Here is a 20,872-nt window from a genome sequence, read left to right as displayed (position 1 = left end):
TTTCCAGGAACCACCAGAAGCAGGGATATGCAAGAAGGATCTTTTCTTAGATCCTTCAGAGAGAGTATGCCCCTGACAACACCTTTATTTTGGACTTCTAGACTCTGCAACCGACAGAACAAATTTCTGTTGTTTTAAGCCACCCCAGTTGTGGTACTTTGTTATAGCAGCCCTGGCAAACTAGCACAGGTTGCATGTTAGAATCACACCCAGTTTGGAATGTTTTCCTATTTTGAAAATCTGATTTATTTCATTTTTTAAAGTAATTTTTATTGTGCTTTAAGTGAAAGTTTACAAATCAAGTCAGTCTCTCACATAAAAACTTATGCTACATACTCCCAATTACTCCCCCGCAAGGAGACAGCCCACTCTCTCCTTCCACTCTCCCTTTTCGTGTCCATTTCGCCAGCTTCTAACCCCCTCTACCCTCTCATCTTCCCTCCAGGCAGTGAAAATCTGATTTATTTTTTGAGCAAATTTTCAAAATCAGCCAAACTCATATAAGCCTATTGCTGTCAAGTCAATTCCAGCTCACAGCAACCTATAGGACTGCCCCATAGGGTTTCCAAGGAGCTGCTGGTAGATTCGAACTGCCAACCTTTTGGCTGGCAGCCCAGCTCTTAACCATCACGTCCTAAGAGCTATTGAGCAGCATCAGCAGAAAGTATTTTTCTGGACACATTCTAATGGTAAACATTTCTTTTACAGGTGTTTGAGTTAAAAGGAAGAGGCAGAATTTATCTGCATATGGAAAAAAATACTTAACACAATTTGTGTTTATAAAGAGAAGCTAACACTGTAGGTGAAAGTATAGACCACTGCTCACAGAAAACACAGGGTGCACGTCTTACCTTTCTGAATACCCCTCTTCTTGCTCCTATTTTTTGTGTATGGACTATTTTTCTTCATGTTTAAGTCTTACCTTTTAAGCATTCTGGTGATAATTTAATGACCATATTTAAGAAACACCAACCAAGTAATTAAGAAAGAAGTCATATGACTAGTGTTGCCAGGACTGGAGGCCTTTGTTTTATAAAGGATGGCTCTGTGTGAGAGAAAACGTCTGCTGTACCACTTAAAAATCTGTTCTCAAAGGGTGGCTCCTCCCACCTGCCCAAATGGTGTTATTTAACAAACAGTGTATAATAAAGGTTTGGAAAAGTCTTATCCCCAAAACATTGCAGAGGCACAAGTATTTAAACACCCAAGCAAAATGAGAATAGAATCAGGTTGAATGCACAAAGGAAACAGAGGAATGAAGAAAAAAAAAAAAAAAAACCACAAGGCAACCACTGGGGACAAATATTTAAAGGATACCAAACCCAGTGCCGTCAGGTTGCTTCCGGCTCATAGCAACCCTAAAGGACAGAACGGAAGTACCCCACAGAGTTTCCAAGGGGCGCCTGGTGGATTTGAACTGCTGACTTTTGGTTAGCAGCCACAGCACTTAACCACTGCGCCACCAGGGTTTCCACTGAAAGGATAAGAGAACAATATTTCCCCAAACTAAGAATATGTATTGTCTTAAATCAGAAGCAGATAAATTGCTCACAAGCCATTTTCCCAGCTTATTCCAGATCACGACACCTTTAAAAACCAATTTATGGCATAAAGGGTATATGGAACTGGAATTTATGATTTACAGAAACTAAGAAATTCAGCTAAAATCTATACATAGTGAAATGTGAAACCTACGCAAAAAGCTAAAATATTAGTCACCAGAAGCAGTGGATACTAAGGAATCTCAAATCTATTGTGCTCTCTAAGGTTAGTGAATTGCTAAGTGACAGAGTATATAATATACAGTAACACAAAATACTGTCCTTAAAATAAAGCTGAACCATATCTAAGGCAAACAGCCACAAACTACTACTCAAATCTGCATCTATTCCTACTTTATTACAATCATAGAACATTTTGCACTTTTAACTTTTACTTCTTGTTGACTTTGTTTTACTGGGGCTTAAAACTGCACCCCAATTACAACGTCTGTATTCAGAAATGCAGCTTCTCTTTGCTCAGTACTGCCATGTAGCCAAGATTTCCTTTAATCTCACAGGACCCTAGAGAAAATACTGGCGCAGTAGACGCTGAATCCCCAGTGGTGGAGCTGATGTGGTAATGACAATGATGAGTCTGGACATCTGCATATGCATCTGTCTCTAACAATAGTATGTGACAAGCTCTCCTAAAAAGCATCTTTTTCAAATGATGATGAGACACCCACACCATAGCCTCCAAATAACTTCATGACTGGTGTCAGCTCTAGAGAAGGACATAAAAACAACTAGGAAAACCATAATTGTATTACTTGTCCCCTATGAGGTAGAAAGGTCCCTGGGTGGTGCAAACGGTCTGCACTTGGTTACTAACCTAAAGACTGGTGGCTTGAACCCACCTAGCGGCTCCAGGAAAGAAGGTCCTGGTGACCTCCTTCTGTAAAGGTTACAGCCAAGAAAACCATATGGAGCATTTCTACTCTGTAACACATGGGGTCACCATGAGTCAAAACTGACTCGATGGCAACAGGTTTGGTTTATGAGACACAAAGGCAGGGAAATGTAGGGAAACTCATTTTTTTTTTTTTTTTTTTTTTTGGTTCAACCAAAAAATTAGACAGGGAATAGTTATGACTATTTGAGTTAAGGTTACAAAATAATTGTGCAAATCACTACCATGTATTTAATCAAAGAGACGGTTTGGGGTAAGGCATTTTAATTTCTTTATTTATTCCAAAGAACATTTATAATTTAAGCACACAGAATGTTAAATACAATAAGTGAATTTTCCAAAACCCTAAACCAATTAAGTCAAGAATCATTAAAACATAAATTCAGTCTTATCTGCTGTGGTTGGAGGGATTACTCTAGTACAGTTGCTTCAAGTTTCGTGTGCCTCAGAGCCCCGTGGAGGGCTTACTATAAGACAGATTTCTGGGCTCTATCTCCAGAGATTTGTATTCAGTAGTCTGGGGTGGAGTCTGAGAATCTGTATTCACGAAGAGCTCCAAGGTTGTGTTGATGGTGCTGGTCTGACAACCACACGTGGAGAACTACTGCTCTAGCAGAGTGAGAAGTTCAGGGTTAGCTACAATGGAAACAAGTTGATCTGTCTTTTCAGAGAATTTCTCTATACCATTGTGCTTTGTGATCTCCCTGTCCATTGTCATTTCTCAGCATATTGATCTCAAGCAGGGAACTCTTAGCTCCAACTTTTGTACATAATCCACTGAGTAATGACTGAACAATTTGACAAATATATACACCTATTTTTAATGTATAATTTTCCATCAAAAGAAAGTAACATGATTGCTGGTAGGTTCTCCTCGTTTAAGAGAGTTTAAATAGGAATTTCTGTGTCCACTTTTTCTTCCTAGCTTAGCAACATTTTCTCACACACCTTCTGCTTCCACACGGCGTTTCAGATGGATGATGTTCCTTAGAAGAAAGAGTCCCTAGTGAGAATACAGTAAGGACCGAGAGGGTGTGGTTCCAGACTTCTGCCAGAAAAAAAAAAACCTATGAGAGTGGGGGGAAATCTCCAACCTTGATACAGCCTGCAGCAATGACTTCCCAGGGCAGGGGAAAACACTAGGCTGGGGGAACAGGAGTACCTCCATATGGTTCACGGACCTTAGCACTGATAGGCTGTTCTGTGATCCCATCTGCAGCCATCATTCAGGGACCACTTCCCAGTGATCTCTGAAGTGCTTAAGATTCAAAAAACAGAACAGCAGTAACTCCCTTAGATTCATTAACTGAGAATCAACGCTAAGTGATATTTTTCAGTGCAAACTTGCATAAAAAATGTAGATTGGAATTCTGCTTCTGTGAAGATGCAGTAGACGTACTTCTCCCTAAACCTCCTGCTAAATACAGCTAAAAACCTTGGACCTTATACATAAAATGATCAGGAAGTTAGAAGGCAGAACAATAGGAAAGGCACAAATCAAACAACAGATAGAAGACACTGGAAAAAAAAAATGAAGAGAATCTCAGGAACCTGTGTGTGATAGGCTGAATAAAGGCCCTCAAGGACATCCAGGTCTTAATTCCTGAAAACAGCCCTACTGGTACAATGTTTACCCGAAATGTTGGCAGTTCAAACCTACCCAGCAGTTTCATGAGAGAAAAGACTTGGAGATCTGCTCCCAAACCCAAGGAAACCTTATGGGGAAGTTCCACTCTGCTGCATGAGGTCGGTATGAGTTGAAAATTGACCCAATGGCACCTAACAACACCAACAATCCCTGGAATGTCACCTTAAATGGCAAAAATGACTTTGTAGATGTGATTAAGATAAGGATTTTGAGACGAAGAGAGTATCACAGTGTCCTTATAAGAGGGAGACAGGAGAAGATTTGACTGTAGAAGAAGTAAGAATTGTGACGACAGAATCAAGAGGTCAGAGTGACAGAAGGAAGAGGTCATTAGTCAAGGAATATAGGTGGCCACCAGAAGCTAGAAAAGTCAAGGAAACTAATTCTCCTTTAGAACCTCCAGAAGGAATCAGTCCTGCTGACACCTTTACTATAGCCAGTGAAACTGATTTTAGACTTGTAGTCTCCAGAACTGTAACAGGATAAATTTCTGTTTTTGAAAGACACCAAGCATATGGTAATTTGTTACAGTAGTCATAAGAAACCATTGTCAGCCTATAACAAAACGTTTATCATTCCTGCCATTGGAGATCCAGGAAGAAAGGAGAAAATGGCCGGAGCTGAAAAAAAAAAATGATGGCTGAAACCATCCCAAATTTTTCAAGAAGACATAAATCTCCAGATTCAAGAGCTGAGTAAATTGAACTTCAAACAGAATAAACCCAAATGAATCCATACCAAGACACATCATGGTAAAATTTATGAAACGTAAAATCAAATAAGAAACCTTGAAAGTAGCAAGAAAGAAATAATACCCTACCTATAGGAGGAAAACAATTATAATGACATTGGATTTCAACTCAAAAACAAAGGAGGCCAAAAGGAAATGATGCAACATTTTTCAAGTGCTGAAAGAAAAGAACTGTTGGCCTAAAATCCTATATCCAGCGAAAATATACTTCAGGAATGAAGGGGAAATCAACACATTCTAATAAAAGAAAATGAAGATAATCTGTGGGCAGCAAACCTGCTCTAAAAGTATGGCTAGAGTGAGTAAGTTCCCCAAACAGGAAACAATTAAAGAAGGAATGTTGGAATATCATGAAAAAAGAAGGAAAATGGTAAGCAAAAATATGGGAAAATAAAATGGACTTTCCTTCTCCTCTTAAGCTTTCTAAATTATATTTGAGAGTTGAAGCAAAAAAATATAATACTGTCTAATGTGGTTCTAAATATATGTAAATGAAATATTTAAGGCAATTATATTAGAAATAGGGGAAGGAAAGGGAGATAAAGTTTCTATACTTCCTTAAATTGCTAAAATGGCAATAACAGTAGACTGTGATAAATTATGTATAAAAAAACAAACCAAGCCCATTGCTGTCAAGTCAATTCTGACTCACAGTGACCCTATAGGGCAGATTAGAACTGCTGCATAAGGTTTCCAAGGAGCAGCTGGTGGATTTGAACTGCTGACCTTTTGGTCAGCAGCCAAGCTCTTAACCACTGTGCCACCAGGGCTCCAAATCATGTACATATTATGTAATACATAGAGTGGCCACTAAAAAACTATATAAAAGATACATTTAAAAACATTACAGATAAATAAAAGCATAATTCTAAAAATGCTCAAGTAACTGACAGGAAGACAAAAAAGAAACATAAAACTAAAAATATAGAGAACAAACAAAATAAATAAAATGGAAGGCTTAAGCCCTGACATACAAATAATCACATTAAATGTAAATGTTCTAAATTCACCAATTAAAAGACAGAGGTTGGCAGAATATGTTAAAAAATATAACCAGCCTCTATTCTATCTACAAGAAACTCATGTAAAACATAATATAAGCAAGTTGAAAGTAAAAGGATGGAGAAAAATATATCATGCAAATGTTAAGAAAAGAAGGTGTGTTTATATCGATACCAGATAAAGTAGATTTCAGAACAAATAAATTACCAGATACACAGAGAGAAGCATTATTTAATAGTAAAACAGTTTATACACCAAGAAGATATAGCAATCCTAAATATATATGTGCCAAAGAACATAGCTGCAAAGTATGCAAAGCCAAACTGATAGAAGTGAAAGGAGAAATAGAAAAATCCACAATTATAATTGGAGACCTCACACCCTCTCTCGAGAATCAATAGAAAAACTATAGATAAAATCAGTAAAGATATAGAATAACTTGACAGCACAATCAATATTTATAGACATTTATATAACACTCCACCCAAAAACATAAGAATATATGTTATTTTCAAGTGTCTGTGGAACATATGCCAAGATAGGCCATACCCTAGTTCATAACATGAACCACAACAAATTTAAAAGAGTGTGTTCCCTGACCATAATAGAATCAAACTAAAAATCAATACCAGAATGATGACAGGAAGTTTTCCAGACACTTAGAAATTAAATACCACACTTCTAAGTAACCCATTTATTTAGGGTCAAAGAGTAAGCCTCAAGAGAAATACAAAAAAATACACTGAAACGAAAATACAACATATCAAAATCTGTAGGACAGCTATGGCAGGGAAATTTATAGCAGTAAATGCATATATCAGGAAAGAGAAAAGGCCTCAGATCAATAATCTAAGTTCCAACTCAAAAATATAGAAAAAGATAAACAAAATATACCCGAAGCAAGAAGAAATAAATATAAGAGCAGAAATCAATGAAATGAAAATCAGAAAAACAAGAGAGAAAATCAATGAAACAAAAGAGCATGTTCTTTTAGATGATCAATAAAATTGACAAAGCTTTCTACAACTAATGAAGAAAAAAACCGAGAAGACACAAATTACCAACATCAGAAATGAAACAAGGGATATCACTAGAAACACTGCAGATATCAAAAGGATAATAAGGGACATTACAAACAACTGTACACAAAGAAATTAGATGACATAGATAAAATAGATCAATTCTTCAAAAACTCAATCACAACTCACCCAATATAAAATAGATGATATGAACAGCCCTGTTTTTTTTTGTAAGCACTAAAGAAATTTAATTTGTAACTAAAAAACTCCCAAAGAAGATATCTCCCAGCTCAGATGGTTTCACTGCAAAATTCTACTAAGCATTTAAAGTAGAAATAACATCAATCCTACACAACTGATTCCAGAAAATAGTAGAGGAAGGAACACTTCTCATTGCATTTTATGAAGCTAGCATTATCCTGATACCAACACTGATGGGAAGACCAAAAATAAAACTACAGACCAATATTCCTCATGAGTACAGATGTAAAAATCCTTAAGAAAATATTGGCAAATAGATTCAATAATATGTAGAAAGAATTATACGTAATGAATGAATAAATGGGGTTTATTGCAGGGACGCAGAGCTGGTTCAACAGTTAAAAATTAATCAGTGTTAATCCACCATATCATATCACTTGGTACCAAAAAAGCACATGACAAAAATCTACACCTATTCATGACAAAAACACTCAAAACAAATAGGCATAGAGGAGTAATTGCTCAGCTTGATAAACCCAAAAAACCTAGCGCCGTCGAGTCAATTCAGACTCATAGCGACCCTACAGGACAGAGTAGAACTGCCCCATAGAGTTTCCAAGGAGCGCCTGGTGGATCTGAACTGCCAACCCTTGGTTAGAAGCCACAGGACTTAACCACTACGCCACCAGGGTTTCCAACTTGATAAAGAACATCTAAAAAAAATACTTATAGCTAACATTATACTCAATAGTGAGTGAATGCTTTCCCCCAAAGACTGGTAACAAGGAAAGTATGTCTGTTCTCACTACCCTTATTCAATATAGTACTGTAAGTTCTAGCCAGTACAATAAGACAAGAAAAATAAACAAATAAAAAGTATACAGATTGAAAAGAATGAAAGAAAACTGTTCCTATTTGAAGATAATATGACAGTCTACATAGAAAATTCCAAAGAATCTCCAAAAACTTTTAGAACTGCTGAGTTCAGCAAGTTCCCAGAATACAAGATAAGCATACAAAAATCAACTGAATTTCTATTTACTTACAATGAATATGTGGACTGAAATTAAAAATGTATTATCATGCAATTGCTTAAAAAAAAAGTACTTAGATGTAACTCTAACAAACCACCTACAGGACTTGTATTCTGACAAACACAGATCGCTGATGAAAGATATAAAAGTAGATCTAAATAAATGGAGAGTCACACCACATTTATGAATTGGAAGACTCACCATATTAAGATGCCAGTTCTCCCAAACTGATATACAGGTTTAACATAATTCCTGTCATAGTCCAAAAAAGATTTTTGTAGCTATAGACAAGATTATTCTAAAATTTATATGGAAAGACAAAGGAACTACAGTAACTAAAGCAATTTATAAAAGAATTAAGCAGGAGGAATCATTTTACCTGATTTTAAGACTTCTTGGATAGCTATAGACATCAAGGCTTTATGACATTGGCTGAGGTACCTGTTGCCATCAGGTAGATTCTGACTCACAGTGACCCTGTAGGACAGTATAGAACCGCCCCATAAGGTTTCCAAGGCTGTACATCTTTCTCCTACAGAACGACTGATGTGAGTTTGAACGGCCAACCTTTCGGTTAGCAGCCGAGCACTTAACCACTGTACCCTCACGGCTCCTTTTGGCTGAAGTAGAGGAATATAGGAGCCCTAGGGGCATACTGGAGCCCTGGTGGTGAGGTGGTTAAGTGTTTGGCTGCTAACCAAAAGGTCAGCAGCTCAAATGCACCAGCCACTCCTTGGAAATTCTATGGGGCAGTTCTACTCTGTCCTATAGGGTAACATGAGTTGGAATTGACTCGACGACAAGAGGTTTTTTTTTTTTTAATTTATTTTTTAAGAGACATATAAATCAAGAGAAAAGAATAGAAAATCCAGAAATAGACCCACACCACAAATATGCCCAACACAAACTAAAGATTTGACAAAGAACTGTTACCTAGAATATATAAAGAATGCTCAAAACTCAGTAGTAAAAAACGAAGAATCCAATTAGAAAATAGGCAAAAGATGTGAAGAGACATTTCGCTGAGGGGACATACAGATGACAAATAAGCATATGAAAAGATGTTTAAATCATTAGCCATTAGGAAAACGCAATTTAAAACCACAACAGGATATCACTGTACACCTATAAAAATGGTTAAAATAAAAAATAGTGACAAAGAGCAAACGTTAGCGAGAATAAGGAGAAAACGGGATCGCTCATACATGTAAAATGGCCCAATTACTCTGGAAAAGCTTGGCGTTTTCTAATAGAACTAAACGTACAACCCAGGAATTGCACTCCTAGACTTTTTTCCGAAAGGAATTAATAGTTATGTTCACACGAAACCCTGTTCAAGAATGTTTACAGCAGTTATATTTGTAACAGCTGAAAACTGAGGGAAGAAATCCCAGATGGCTTTCTACCGAATGATTAAACAAGCAATGGTACATCCATACTATGATATACACCACTTAGGAATAAAAAGGGATAAACTAGTGATACACGCAACAACCTGCATGAATGGCTAGAGAATTATTCTGAGTAAAAAAACAACTTCAAAAGGTTATATACAACATAATTCCAGTTATATGACATTATTGGAAAGACAAAATTATAGATATGGAGAACAGATAAATAATAGCCAGAGGTTAAGGAAGGGCTGGGGGTTGGTATAGAGTGAGTGAGGCTGTAAAAGAGGACCAGGAAGTATCCTTGTGGTGATGGAATTGTTCTAAACCTGGACTGTATCAATATCAGTATGCTGGTTACCATACTGTAGTTTTGCAAGATGTTATCACTGAGGAAAATGGGTAGAGTTTCTGTGATTTCTTTGTATCTTACGACTGCATGCAAATCTATAATTACCTCAAAATAAAAATAATAATTAAAAATGCAAATTGTATATACTCTACTCAGATGTTTAGCAATGTAAAATAAACATACACTATGATTTATATGTTGATCTGTATTTCTTTTCATAACAGTGTATGATAGCAGAGATGATAATTTTGTGCTTGTTGGTACCAAAAAAAAAAAAAAAAAAAACTCGCCGTTAACTCCAACTCATAGCGACCCTATAGGACAGAGTAGAATTGTGCTGTACTGTTTCCAAGGAGTGGCTGGTGGATTCGAACTGAAAACTTTTTGGTTAGCAGCCATATGCTTTAACCACTGCAACAGGTGACCAAAGAAAGATACATACATTTTTTTTCTGCTTTCTGTACCATATAGATACTGTCTAGTTTGTTCAGAAAACACAGCTTGAATGCAGTGTGAAGGTTTTGGCATTGCTCTTGGTTCAGGCTTGCTGTCAAATAGGTTGGCTCATGCATAACTCAAAAATAAACCATAGCTTTTATTGTTATCATTCCTTGACTAAATACAAGAAAAAGAGGAATAGAATCAATTACACAAAAAAATCTAGCCTCTGCTTTCTTTGCTTATGATTTTATGCAGAAAGTACTTTCCTAAAGTTCTGTGACATATTTGTTGGTGATTTTACTTTTACATTAAATACTAAGTAATTGTGTATGTGTATGTGTGTGTGTGAGAGAGAGAACTATTCAAGGCTAGTTTTATGTGATAATCACTAAGTCTATTCACTAATGCTGCAGTTTTCTTCCATCTGGACATGTCACAGGATTACACTTCTCCGCTATCTTCAAATTAGGCATGGCCATATGACTTGCTTTGGCCAATGAAGGATGAAAGTGGCAATGCCATTTCCTAGTGGAAACTTTTAAGAACTGGTGGGTGATTCACCATATTCCCATGTGCCATGATGAAGGATGAGAATGTTCCAGATGGTGGAGGCTGGAACAGCCTGAATCCCTTAGTAAAGAAGACATAGAATAGTCTTTTATCATCAATGCTACATGATAGGCATGTACCATTAGCAAGAAATACACCCTTGTTGTTTTCAGTCACTGAAATTTTGGAGTTGTTATCACAGTATAACCTAACCTATTATAACTGATTGGTATATTTTATATTTACATTAACCACACAAACCTTTTCCTAATAGGACACTGCACTATAGCATTAAATTGTAAACTCCAGCAAGTACACTATTCACTAGCGCACTTGATGGCATTCTCCATGCTCATAACACGTACTCATACACACACACCTCAGACCAAGTCTTGCATAGCCTTTTTTATAGTGTAGTTAGATCAGCAGGGCACTAGTTACTCTATATTAAGGTTTATATGAAGGTAAGTATACAGAGAAATGGTTTATTCCATTCTTGAAAGGGACATGTGTCACTGAAAACATATGTGCTGCCTTGAGCATTTCCAAGAGCTTCAAAGAAGGGATTTACACATTTGTATATGTGCATTATGCATGAAGTTTGATTCATGGTTAATATTGACATCAATCATATCAACTACGCATTACCCACCATTACAGGAAGAAATCACACTGGCTAATGTTTAGCACCAGATACTGCAAAGGTCTTTATATGCATTACCTTGCTTAACCAATTAGCACTTCACTTTGCTGACATGTGGCACGCGACTTAGATTAGCATTATTTTGATAATATTTAAAACTATTTTTTATCCATAAATTTTTATAACAGTTATTTTGATTCATGTCAAAAAATCTCATTGTACTTTTAATTTTACCAACATAATTTAATCAGGTGTTTTTTCTGTTATATTTTCTGTGCAATACATAGTCCTGACAAAGACACTGGGACAGATGACACAGCCAACTTGGAATTCTTAACTTCATTGATGGTCATAGAACTCCCAGCTATTATAAATATTTCCGTAGTCATTTGGGAAGGCACCCTGGTGGAGACATGGTTAAGCGCTGGCTGCTACCTGAAAGGTTGGCGGATCAAACCCACCAGCTGCTCTGCAGGAGAAAGACGTTGCAGTCTACTTCCCTGAAGATTTATAGACTTAGAAGCCCTACGGGGCAGTTCTACTCTATCTTATAGGGTCGCTATTAGTCAGAATCAACTCGACAGCGCACAACAGCAATCATTCGAAATACTAAAGTACATTGTTGAAAATAAAAATTCCAAGTTTCAAATGATGTTTAAGTTACCATCTTTAATTTTAAAAAATATGATATACAATGAGAAATTTCTCATAACAGTCATCAGTCTTTGTTCAGGCATATATATATTACATATATATTCATATTCTTATTGCTTTACACATTTTCCCTGTAAAACATAGTGTAAAAAGCAGTGATATAATCAAAGTTCTATTTTTTCCACTGATTTTTATTAAGGATAAAGTCACCAAAAGATCTAATTGGGAGCTGTTATGATTTTCAACAATGACAGAAATTTAATGTACCAGTAAAATTATGAGCCAAGTGTTATACATCAATAGTTAATAGTATGGATTCTAGAATCATACCGCTTGAGTTTAAAGCTCACCTCTACCTGTGTGACATTGGTCGTGATTATCGTCCTCCCTCTGCTTTAGTTTTCCTTTGTATAAAATGGGGATAATGATAGTTGATGCAGACCTCAGATGGATATTGTTAAGAATATATGAGGTAATTTGTGTAGAGCCCATAGGATGATGCCCAGCACACAGTAAATGTTCAATACACTGAATTGTTACATTTGCTTTAAACTGTTAATTCCCCTATTCCCAGCATATTCAATACTTAACATCACTTTCCTTTATCTGGGTTTCTCATCTTCCCTTAGACACTTCAGATAATCTCAGGGACTGTGTGATGAATCAACTAAAATTAATTGATTTTCAGATAGTTTAGTCCCTGGGTGCTGCAAACAGTTAAGTGCTCAGCTACTAACTGAAAGGTTGGTGATCCGAATCCACCCAGAGGTTCCTCAGAAAAAAGACCTGGGGGTCTACTTCTGAAAGATCACAGCCATTGAAAACACTATGGACCCCAGTTCTACTCTGACACACATGGGGTCTCCATGAGTCAGAATCAATTTGACAGCTGCTGTGTGTGGCCTCTCTAGCCACAGTTTTGTAACTCCCACCCAGGTGATAGGGTAATTGTGGCCTACCAAGGGTATTGGTCAGTTTTGCCTTAAAAGAGAGCCAATTCCAGAGCAAAGAGGAAGAGCCCACTATCACCAAGGAAGGTGAGACCCAGCAGCAGGAGACAGCACAGTGGGCTTCCCAGCCAGGAGAGAGAGAAAGCTGAGTGCCTTTGGGCAGAGACTGCGGGCCAAGGAGAAGTGTGCCTGTGAGCATAGCTGGGAAGAGTCTGTCCTGATGGAAGAACTGTATCCTGAGAGTTCCTGAGCCTGAATTGTATCCTACTTCCCCAATAATCCTCATAATTGTCAGTGTCGTCTGTGAGTTGTATGTGGCCACTGCAATGAATTGTCTAACTCAGTAGAGAGTGCTGTGGGAGGGATGGCTGGTGTCAGAATTAGTAAAGATGGCCCAGACAGGAGGCATGTCTGACCTCCGCCTCTTTGGAATCAGCCTTGGGCTGTTGATCTTGGTTCTTCTGTCCCCGCACCGTTTTTGCAATAGCAAAGGGTCTGTTTTTTTTTTTTTTTTTGGTTTTTGATAACAACCAAAACTGTTTTTGTCTGAAAGTAGGTGCTAAGGCAAAAAAAAAAAAGAAAGAAAATGCCTCTTATTTCATTAAACTTTTGAAAATAGAATAGTAACCAGAAAAGGGTAGCATATTCTCCACGTGCCTTAAAAAGCAATGATGGGAGTTTTGTAAACCTCATGTCCACAGGTCAACAATGGAGGGAAATGGTATATGTTCTGGTGAGGAGAGAAATAAAGAGGCAACCAGAGGGAGACCGGTGTTTCTGACTCAGAAAAAGATTCAGAAAACTAACATGAAAGTAGTTATCTTCAAGGATGACTTGTCTTAGTAAACACCTTCTCACACATTATTCCTCGACAAATACGTGACTTCCTGTTCTGACCCCCGTGTCTAGTCCAGATTCCCTTATTATACGCTCTCACAGAACTCCTTTCATTCAGAGAACTAACGTGGATTTGTAGATATTTACTCACATAAATGTTCCCTGAGTCCTTACCACACCGTACTGCAGCTCTGTGTCAGGACGGTGCATGCATCTTTAGCTTACTATTGATGCCCAGCTACCCACAGAGTGGCCTTCAAGCAGAGACAGTACATGTCTCCAAAAAGCTGGACAAGTGGATTTGGAAGGAAAAAGTCATGTCGAAACTATCACCTGAGCAAAAGTAGCAGGAATGCAGTCTCTACTTTGGTTAAGTAACAGAAGCTAGAAAACTGGAACAGTTCTGAGTCAGTTAAGAAAGGATACACATATGTATCGTAGAATTTACATCTTAATAACAATCAACATTTTACATAAATAGACTTGGAAAATTCAAACTCAATTTTAATATCAAAAACACTTGTGCCTGATGGCATGCAACTACTTTGACCACAGGACTGCACTCTAGCGTCCCAAAATAAAGATGTGGCAGCAATTTGGGGAGTTGTGTATGGGGGGAGGGTTGAACTCTAGAGAGCTGGATACTTTTTTTTCTCATCCTTAGAGCCTGTTTCCACACAGTTCAATTGGACTCTAGTCTGCTTTTTTAAAACTTTAAAATGTAAAATACATGTGGCTTTGGAATTATGTATATTAAATTTAATTAAACTGAAAGACAGGAATTAAAGAAAATCTATGAAGGTCAAGCTAATTTTGAGGCTCACTGTGTGAAGAAGCAATTAAATTTACTTAAAAAAAAAATGAAGACTTGAGAGACATCTTTCCAGTAAAATGAAGAATAATTCTCTACATGAAGTTGGTGTCCAGCCCACTGAGACCTTTCTTCACATCATGGCTCATTTAAAACAAGTGGAGATTTCAAAAGTATTTCGACTTAGTATAATGAGAAAATATGATTTCTGTCTTCACTGCTACTCAGCTTTGTATAAAGTACATACAATTGGCTAAAAGACGTGGCATACACGAACACCCTCAAAATATAACCTGCTTTAATAACTGATAGTTGAAACAGAATTGCATAATTCTTGTTTTAAAGCTGTCCAAACTCTTGTCAGAGTGATTGGATTAAAGATAATTAAACTTGCTTGAAAATTCTGCAAGATGCTGTTCTGAAGAAAATGACGGCTGTGCTTGGAACAAAGAGCAGACTAATAACAGAATTTTAAAATTCAGTGCAAAGCAATATATAGCTTCGGTCGTTCGCTTTATAATAATTTACTGTTTCTTAACTTTGCTGATCAATACTACTTTAATCAATAATTATTTTAGGAAACTTGGTTAGTTGTGGCAAAATGTAACTACTCTAAGAATTACGTGCCATAATTATAGTATTAAAAGTTAGAACTGCCCCATAGAGTTTCTAAGGAATGCCTGGTGGATTTGAACTGCCAACCTTTTGACTAGTAGGCGTAGATCTTAACCACTATGCAACCAGGGTTCCCAGCATTAAAAATTAGGAAAAATTAATTTCATTAAACATGTAGCACACAGTTAAGAGGTTCATCTTCATAGAAATATGTGGTCAATATATCAAGTGTAGAAGACTAAGGATACCCATAGGAAACCCTGGTGGCATAGTGGTTAAGTGCTATGGCTGCTAACCGAAAGGCTAGCAGTTTGAATCTACCAGGTGCTCCTTCCAAACTCTACAGGGCAGTTCTACTCTGTCCTATAGGGTCACTATGAGTCAGAATCAACTGGACAGCAATGGGTAAAAGGCACCTATAAAGAACTCATTGCTGTGGAGTTGATTCTGACACACTGCAACCCTATAGGACAGAGCAGAACTACGCCACAGGGTTTCCAAGGAGAGACTGGTGGATTTGAACTGCCCACCATTTGGTCAGCAGCCTAACTCTTAACCTCTGCACCACCAGGGCTCTGGCTAAAGGTACAGTGGGGTCCTATCGTTACAAATAAAAAAAAATTGGTTAAGAGAAGAACTATAAAAGCTTGACTAAGTTCCATCACTTAATAGCTGTATAACCTTGGGCAAGTTAGTTCACCTGTCTGTGTCTCAATTTTCTCATCCATCTAAAAGGTGGATATCATTTCCCACCCCTTAGGCTGTTGTAAGAACTGAGTTAATAAAGGTAAAGTACATCGAACTGTGTCTAGCATATGCGCAGAGCTGCTTTTTCTTAAAGTTTCTACCTTTGAAGTAAGAAAAGAACATTTTATTTTATTTTTGGTAAATGAATTACTTCAACAGTACAGTTATCCTTTATGCTGAAAAGGAAACACATTAAACACCAAGCGATCATGACAAGTCATAGGAAAACTCCAAAGTAAAAATCAACTCAAAAGATCATTTTTAGAGCAAGAATGAGCCTAATGGGTGTACATCTGCACAAGAGCACATCCAGTATTTTTTCCCAAGTTCTACACTTTTATCAGAGCCATATCCCAAGCTTGCGAAAGAGGAAAGTTTTATTTCCAAGTGTCACGAACGGGAGCAGTGAGCACCAGTACTCCAGCTACCACCGTCTTACTCTGTTTGGCTTTGGTCTTTTGATAGACATCTTTCCACCTTCCACTCCTGATACCAGAACGAACCTCCCGCCCGCCCTCTGTCCAGCCGAAAAGTCCGAAGTGGGCAACAGGCTATAAAAGCCGAAGACACTTATCCCCGCAGCCCCACGCCCCCCGCGCCCCCCAGTACCCAGTGCCCACTCCCACCCAGCCATCCGCCCAGGCACCGCAGTGCATTGCAACACGCGCAGACGCCGCTGGCCAGAAAGGAACCCATAGCGGATTTCCCGGTGAACGCCCCCTAGACTGTCCCCCAACGTGAGTACCATCCCTGATGAAGGTGGGCACGCCACCTCCCACCAGCTCAGCCCGCGAGGATGACCAAGAGGCCAGCAATCACAATAAAAACAACTCAACCCGCGAAGCGAGGGAGCCGGCTACCATCGCCACCCCGGGTGCGGCGCAGAGTGGCCGCAGGGGCTGCAGCGCGACCGGGGCCTCCGCGGGAGGCCGAGATTTACCTGCGCGGCCCCACGCCCCCGGGCCGGCAGTCCTGCAGCAGCCGCTACGCTGCCCGGCGGGCCCGAGGCGCCGCCCGCCGCCCGCCGCCCGGGGAGGCGCCGCGCCGCAGTCCTGGCTGCGGCGCCGGCCACATGGTTCGCGCTCGCCTGGGCCAGCGCCGGCGCACAGGTGGGAACCCCGCGAGTGGGCGGTGGGGCGATTCCCTTCCCCCGCCGCCACTCGCCGCCCGCTCCCACTCATGACTTTGCCGGGTGCGCGGCGCCTGCCCTTGCTCCCGCCGCCCAGCCGGCTGTGCCCGCGCCCCGGCGCCGTGGGCGGCTGCGGTCCCTGCGCAGCTGGGGCTGCGCGTCATGTGCACCTCCCGCCTCGCAGCGACCCGGCGGCACCAGCCCGGCCCGGCGCCCACTCCTCGCCCAGCACACCGACCCCCTCCACCCCGCGCCCTCCCCCACTGCCGAGCTATCAAGGAAGAAAACGCCGTGCACACACCTTGGAATGGACGGGCGCCTCAGTCGCCGACTCGCCAAACTCTTACAAGGTGTCCATTGGTCTGTAGGGAGGCTTGGGCATGGAGTAGGAGCCGCTTTCTTATTATTTAATAATGTTGGAAGTGCCGGGTCCACTGCCAGAGTTGTGGGTCATGTGGGCACAGCAGAGGCTGGCTGCTGCCAGTACCAGGGTTTCCTGAGGATCCTGAAACTATGATCTCATCCTCCTCATCCGCCTCCCCCGCCCCTCTCTCCGCGGGCGCGCACGCACAGCACACACACAGCACACACACGCACACACACACACACTGCATGCACTATCCTCCTTCCTGGACCGAAATACTCCTCCAGGGAAATAGTGTTCACGCTCTTCGTTGTAAAAAAAAAAAAAAATCCCTCCGGATAGAGATTTTTCTCTTTCAAAGCTTGATTTATGTGCTTTGTTTATTTTCTACAGTTTTCCCTCACACGTGCAAGGGATCCAAACAGATCCTTAGAATTAAAATTAAAAATAATCATCCTCTTAGGTTGACCCAGATTTTTTGGTCAGAACCCAAGAACTCAAACCTTGCAATTTCAGTTTAAAACAGAGACAATAATATACCAGGCTTGAATATAGAATAGTAATAATATCTCAGATGCAGGCAGTGGGTTTCTTCCCCAAGCTGCAAGCATTTACCAAACACTACCTCATGTATTTGCAGAGGAGGTAGATAAGCAGGCAAGTAGTGGTGTCACTTCAGGGACACTGAGACACAGGAGGGATAACGTGACTTACCCAAGTATACAGAATAAGTCAGTATCTCACTATCAATAAATATTAATTGTACAGGCACTCATGGGTTGCCTATTCACTATTATCAATTGCAGGATTGTAATCAATTACCAAAACATGGGTTACCAAATATCATGAAGATACTCTTGATTATTTTGAAGTTCCTTATCAACTAGGATTGAAAATGATTCATTAAATCATTTTCTATACAAATATATTTTCATACGAATTTCACTTGTGTATTTTTGTGTATGTCTCCAATGTTATGTATTTCCGTATAATTTTCTTTCCATTTTTTGGTATACGTATGTGCTGTGTGTGTGCTTGCGTGAATTTATATGCATTTGTGTTGTTTAAATTCCCCAGATTGTAATTTTAAGTGATTTTAGTCAATGTTTTGAAGCAGTCACCAGTTTCCTGGTGATTTGAATGTTTCACTCAAACCTCTTTTAAGTGCTTGCTGTATATCAAGAGCTGCGCTCTATTATGAAGGATATAAAGAAGTTTAATACAAGAAATCAGTCCTCAGTTTTACATACAGTTCTTGAAATAAGCTGGTAGACTGAATGATCTACAAGTGAAACCTTTTATTGTTTTTGGTGTTGTGAAATGAAGTAACAGAGACCCCTCCTTTAAAAAAAAAAAAAAGTACTTGATTTCTGCTTCATGTTAAAATCATTTTATTTGCCTGTATATGCTCTATGGAAATCCTAGTGGCTTAGTGGTTAAGAGCTACAGGTGCTAACCAAAAGGTGGCTGTTTAATCCACCAGGCGTTCCTTGGAAACCATATGGGGCGGTTCTGCTCTGTCCTATAGGGTCACTATGATTCAGAATTGACTTGACAGCAATGGGTTTGGTTAGGTTTTAGTTATATGCTCTCTATATCAGTCTGTCTTTGACCTCCACAGCATCTACATGGCCATGGTTATGTGATTATCTTTGCCTTTCACCTGCATGTGCACTATTTTCACAGAAACGTTAAATGGGGTTTTTTAATAATGCTGAAAGTTCTCAAACACGGCACTCTTGGGTAGCTTTTGTTCAGGTGATGAAAATTCAGCAGACAGCAGCCTTCTAAAATTCCAAAGAGTAGGGATATGCTGTGAGAGCAATATCAGATCAAGGAGATGACAGAAGAGAAAGCAGTGAAAATAGGGAAAATTGAGAAGTGAAGAAAAAAGAGAATTAAGAAGATACAAGAAGGGGTAGTGAAGAAAAGAAGATAAAAGGAGGAAAAACTCAACTTTGATAGAAAATCTAAAATTTCCCAATTTTGCTTAATGGAAAACAAATTTAGGAATTCGACTTTCTCGTTATCATCAAACATTTTTGGATCAACTTACAAGAATTTAATGACAAGGATACCAGGCATCGTTCATGGAGAGGCTGCCCTGAATAATCTCAACTTTAAAAATTAAAGTATACCATCGACTAGAAGAAATAAATACTGACCTGTCGATACAATGTATACAATAAAAATAACAGTGAGACCAAATAATCATGGTATATACAATATTTTTAAAGAAAAAATTAACCCTGACATTCAGGGAGACAACTGGGAAACCAAAGAAACAGATACATTAAACTGGGTAATAAAGAGATAGGATTGCAATATTTAAAGCAAAATAATAGTAATAATATCTTATATTTTTAAAGCCCTTCAGGTTTATCAGAGTGCATCTCATACAGTCTGTGTTGAGCCTAAGCGACACTAGAGGTAGATGCCTTCACGGACCTCTTTTTCAAAGAATATAATAAGCCTCCATTGTTTTTCTAGATGTTAGATGGAAAAATGCTGAAAGTTTTTACTTATTGTTTTGGAAATCTCATTTCTATTTCTTGATCAGTCAGTCCTAAAGATGTTGCTCAGTATACCTTTCTCCAATCCTTCTCATAAACAATACGACTAGATGGATTCCTGGCCATAGATTGCAACAGTGATTTATAATCTAGGATTTTACACGGGCTATTGGAGTTAAACTAGAAGCTTTAGCATGTAGCTGACTGTAATGGCTTTGCAGTATCTCTGGGAGATTTCTGCAGAAAAGGTGGTGGCCTAAATTGAACAGCAATATATCAAGAGCACTTTCCTTTTTGTCTGCAAACTCAGGGCAGGATTGGCTGTAATTAGAGATGAATTTAGGTTTGATGACCGTAACATGTGTTTCAGAAATGCATTACATCTTTAGTGGCTCAACGATCACTAGCAGTTTGGGTCAGAATACCTTCATTTAATGAAAAGTGTTTTTAATCTGGCTGTGCACACATATTTATGGCTCCTATTAATTCAAAAAAAAATTTTTTTTTTTATTCAGGCCTTCTTACAAAGGAAAATAAATTACTGATGTTTACTGTTATGCTTTTATAATTTCTTGATTTTTTTAAAGTCGAAGTTATAGGTGCCATGAGAAATGGTCATACATAAAATCAGAATGGTCACTGTGTGATGTTTTTGTGAAATCATATGTGTTTTTTTTATATATATATATAGTGATATATTGAGTTATATGTGTTATAGGTCAAGTAAGTGTGATTACTATCATCTCTGAGCTGGTAATAGTTTTGGGATA

At 38.8% G+C, this 20,872-nt stretch overlaps 1 protein-coding gene across 11 annotated transcripts in view; it reads right to left on the bottom strand.

Moving 5' to 3' along the window:
• The window catches only part of DTNA (dystrobrevin alpha), a 451,514-nt gene extending 433,784 nt beyond the window's left edge, over positions 1-17,730 (bottom strand). For all 11 annotated transcript variants that reach the window (XM_049901507.1, XM_049901509.1, XM_049901502.1 and 8 more), the window contains exon 1: positions 17,527-17,730. The gene's annotated coding sequence lies outside the window, so the exon portion shown is untranslated. The remainder of the gene's footprint in view (positions 1-17,526) is intronic.
• Between the last annotated feature and the right edge of the window lie 3,142 nt (positions 17,731-20,872).

Source organism: Elephas maximus, chromosome 11, assembly GCF_024166365.1.
Source record: "Elephas maximus indicus isolate mEleMax1 chromosome 11, mEleMax1 primary haplotype, whole genome shotgun sequence".
Classification (NCBI taxonomy): Eukaryota; Metazoa; Chordata; class Mammalia; order Proboscidea; family Elephantidae; genus Elephas; species Elephas maximus.
Note: the sequence above shows the minus strand (reverse complement) of the source record. Positions and strands in the feature narration are given on the sequence as shown.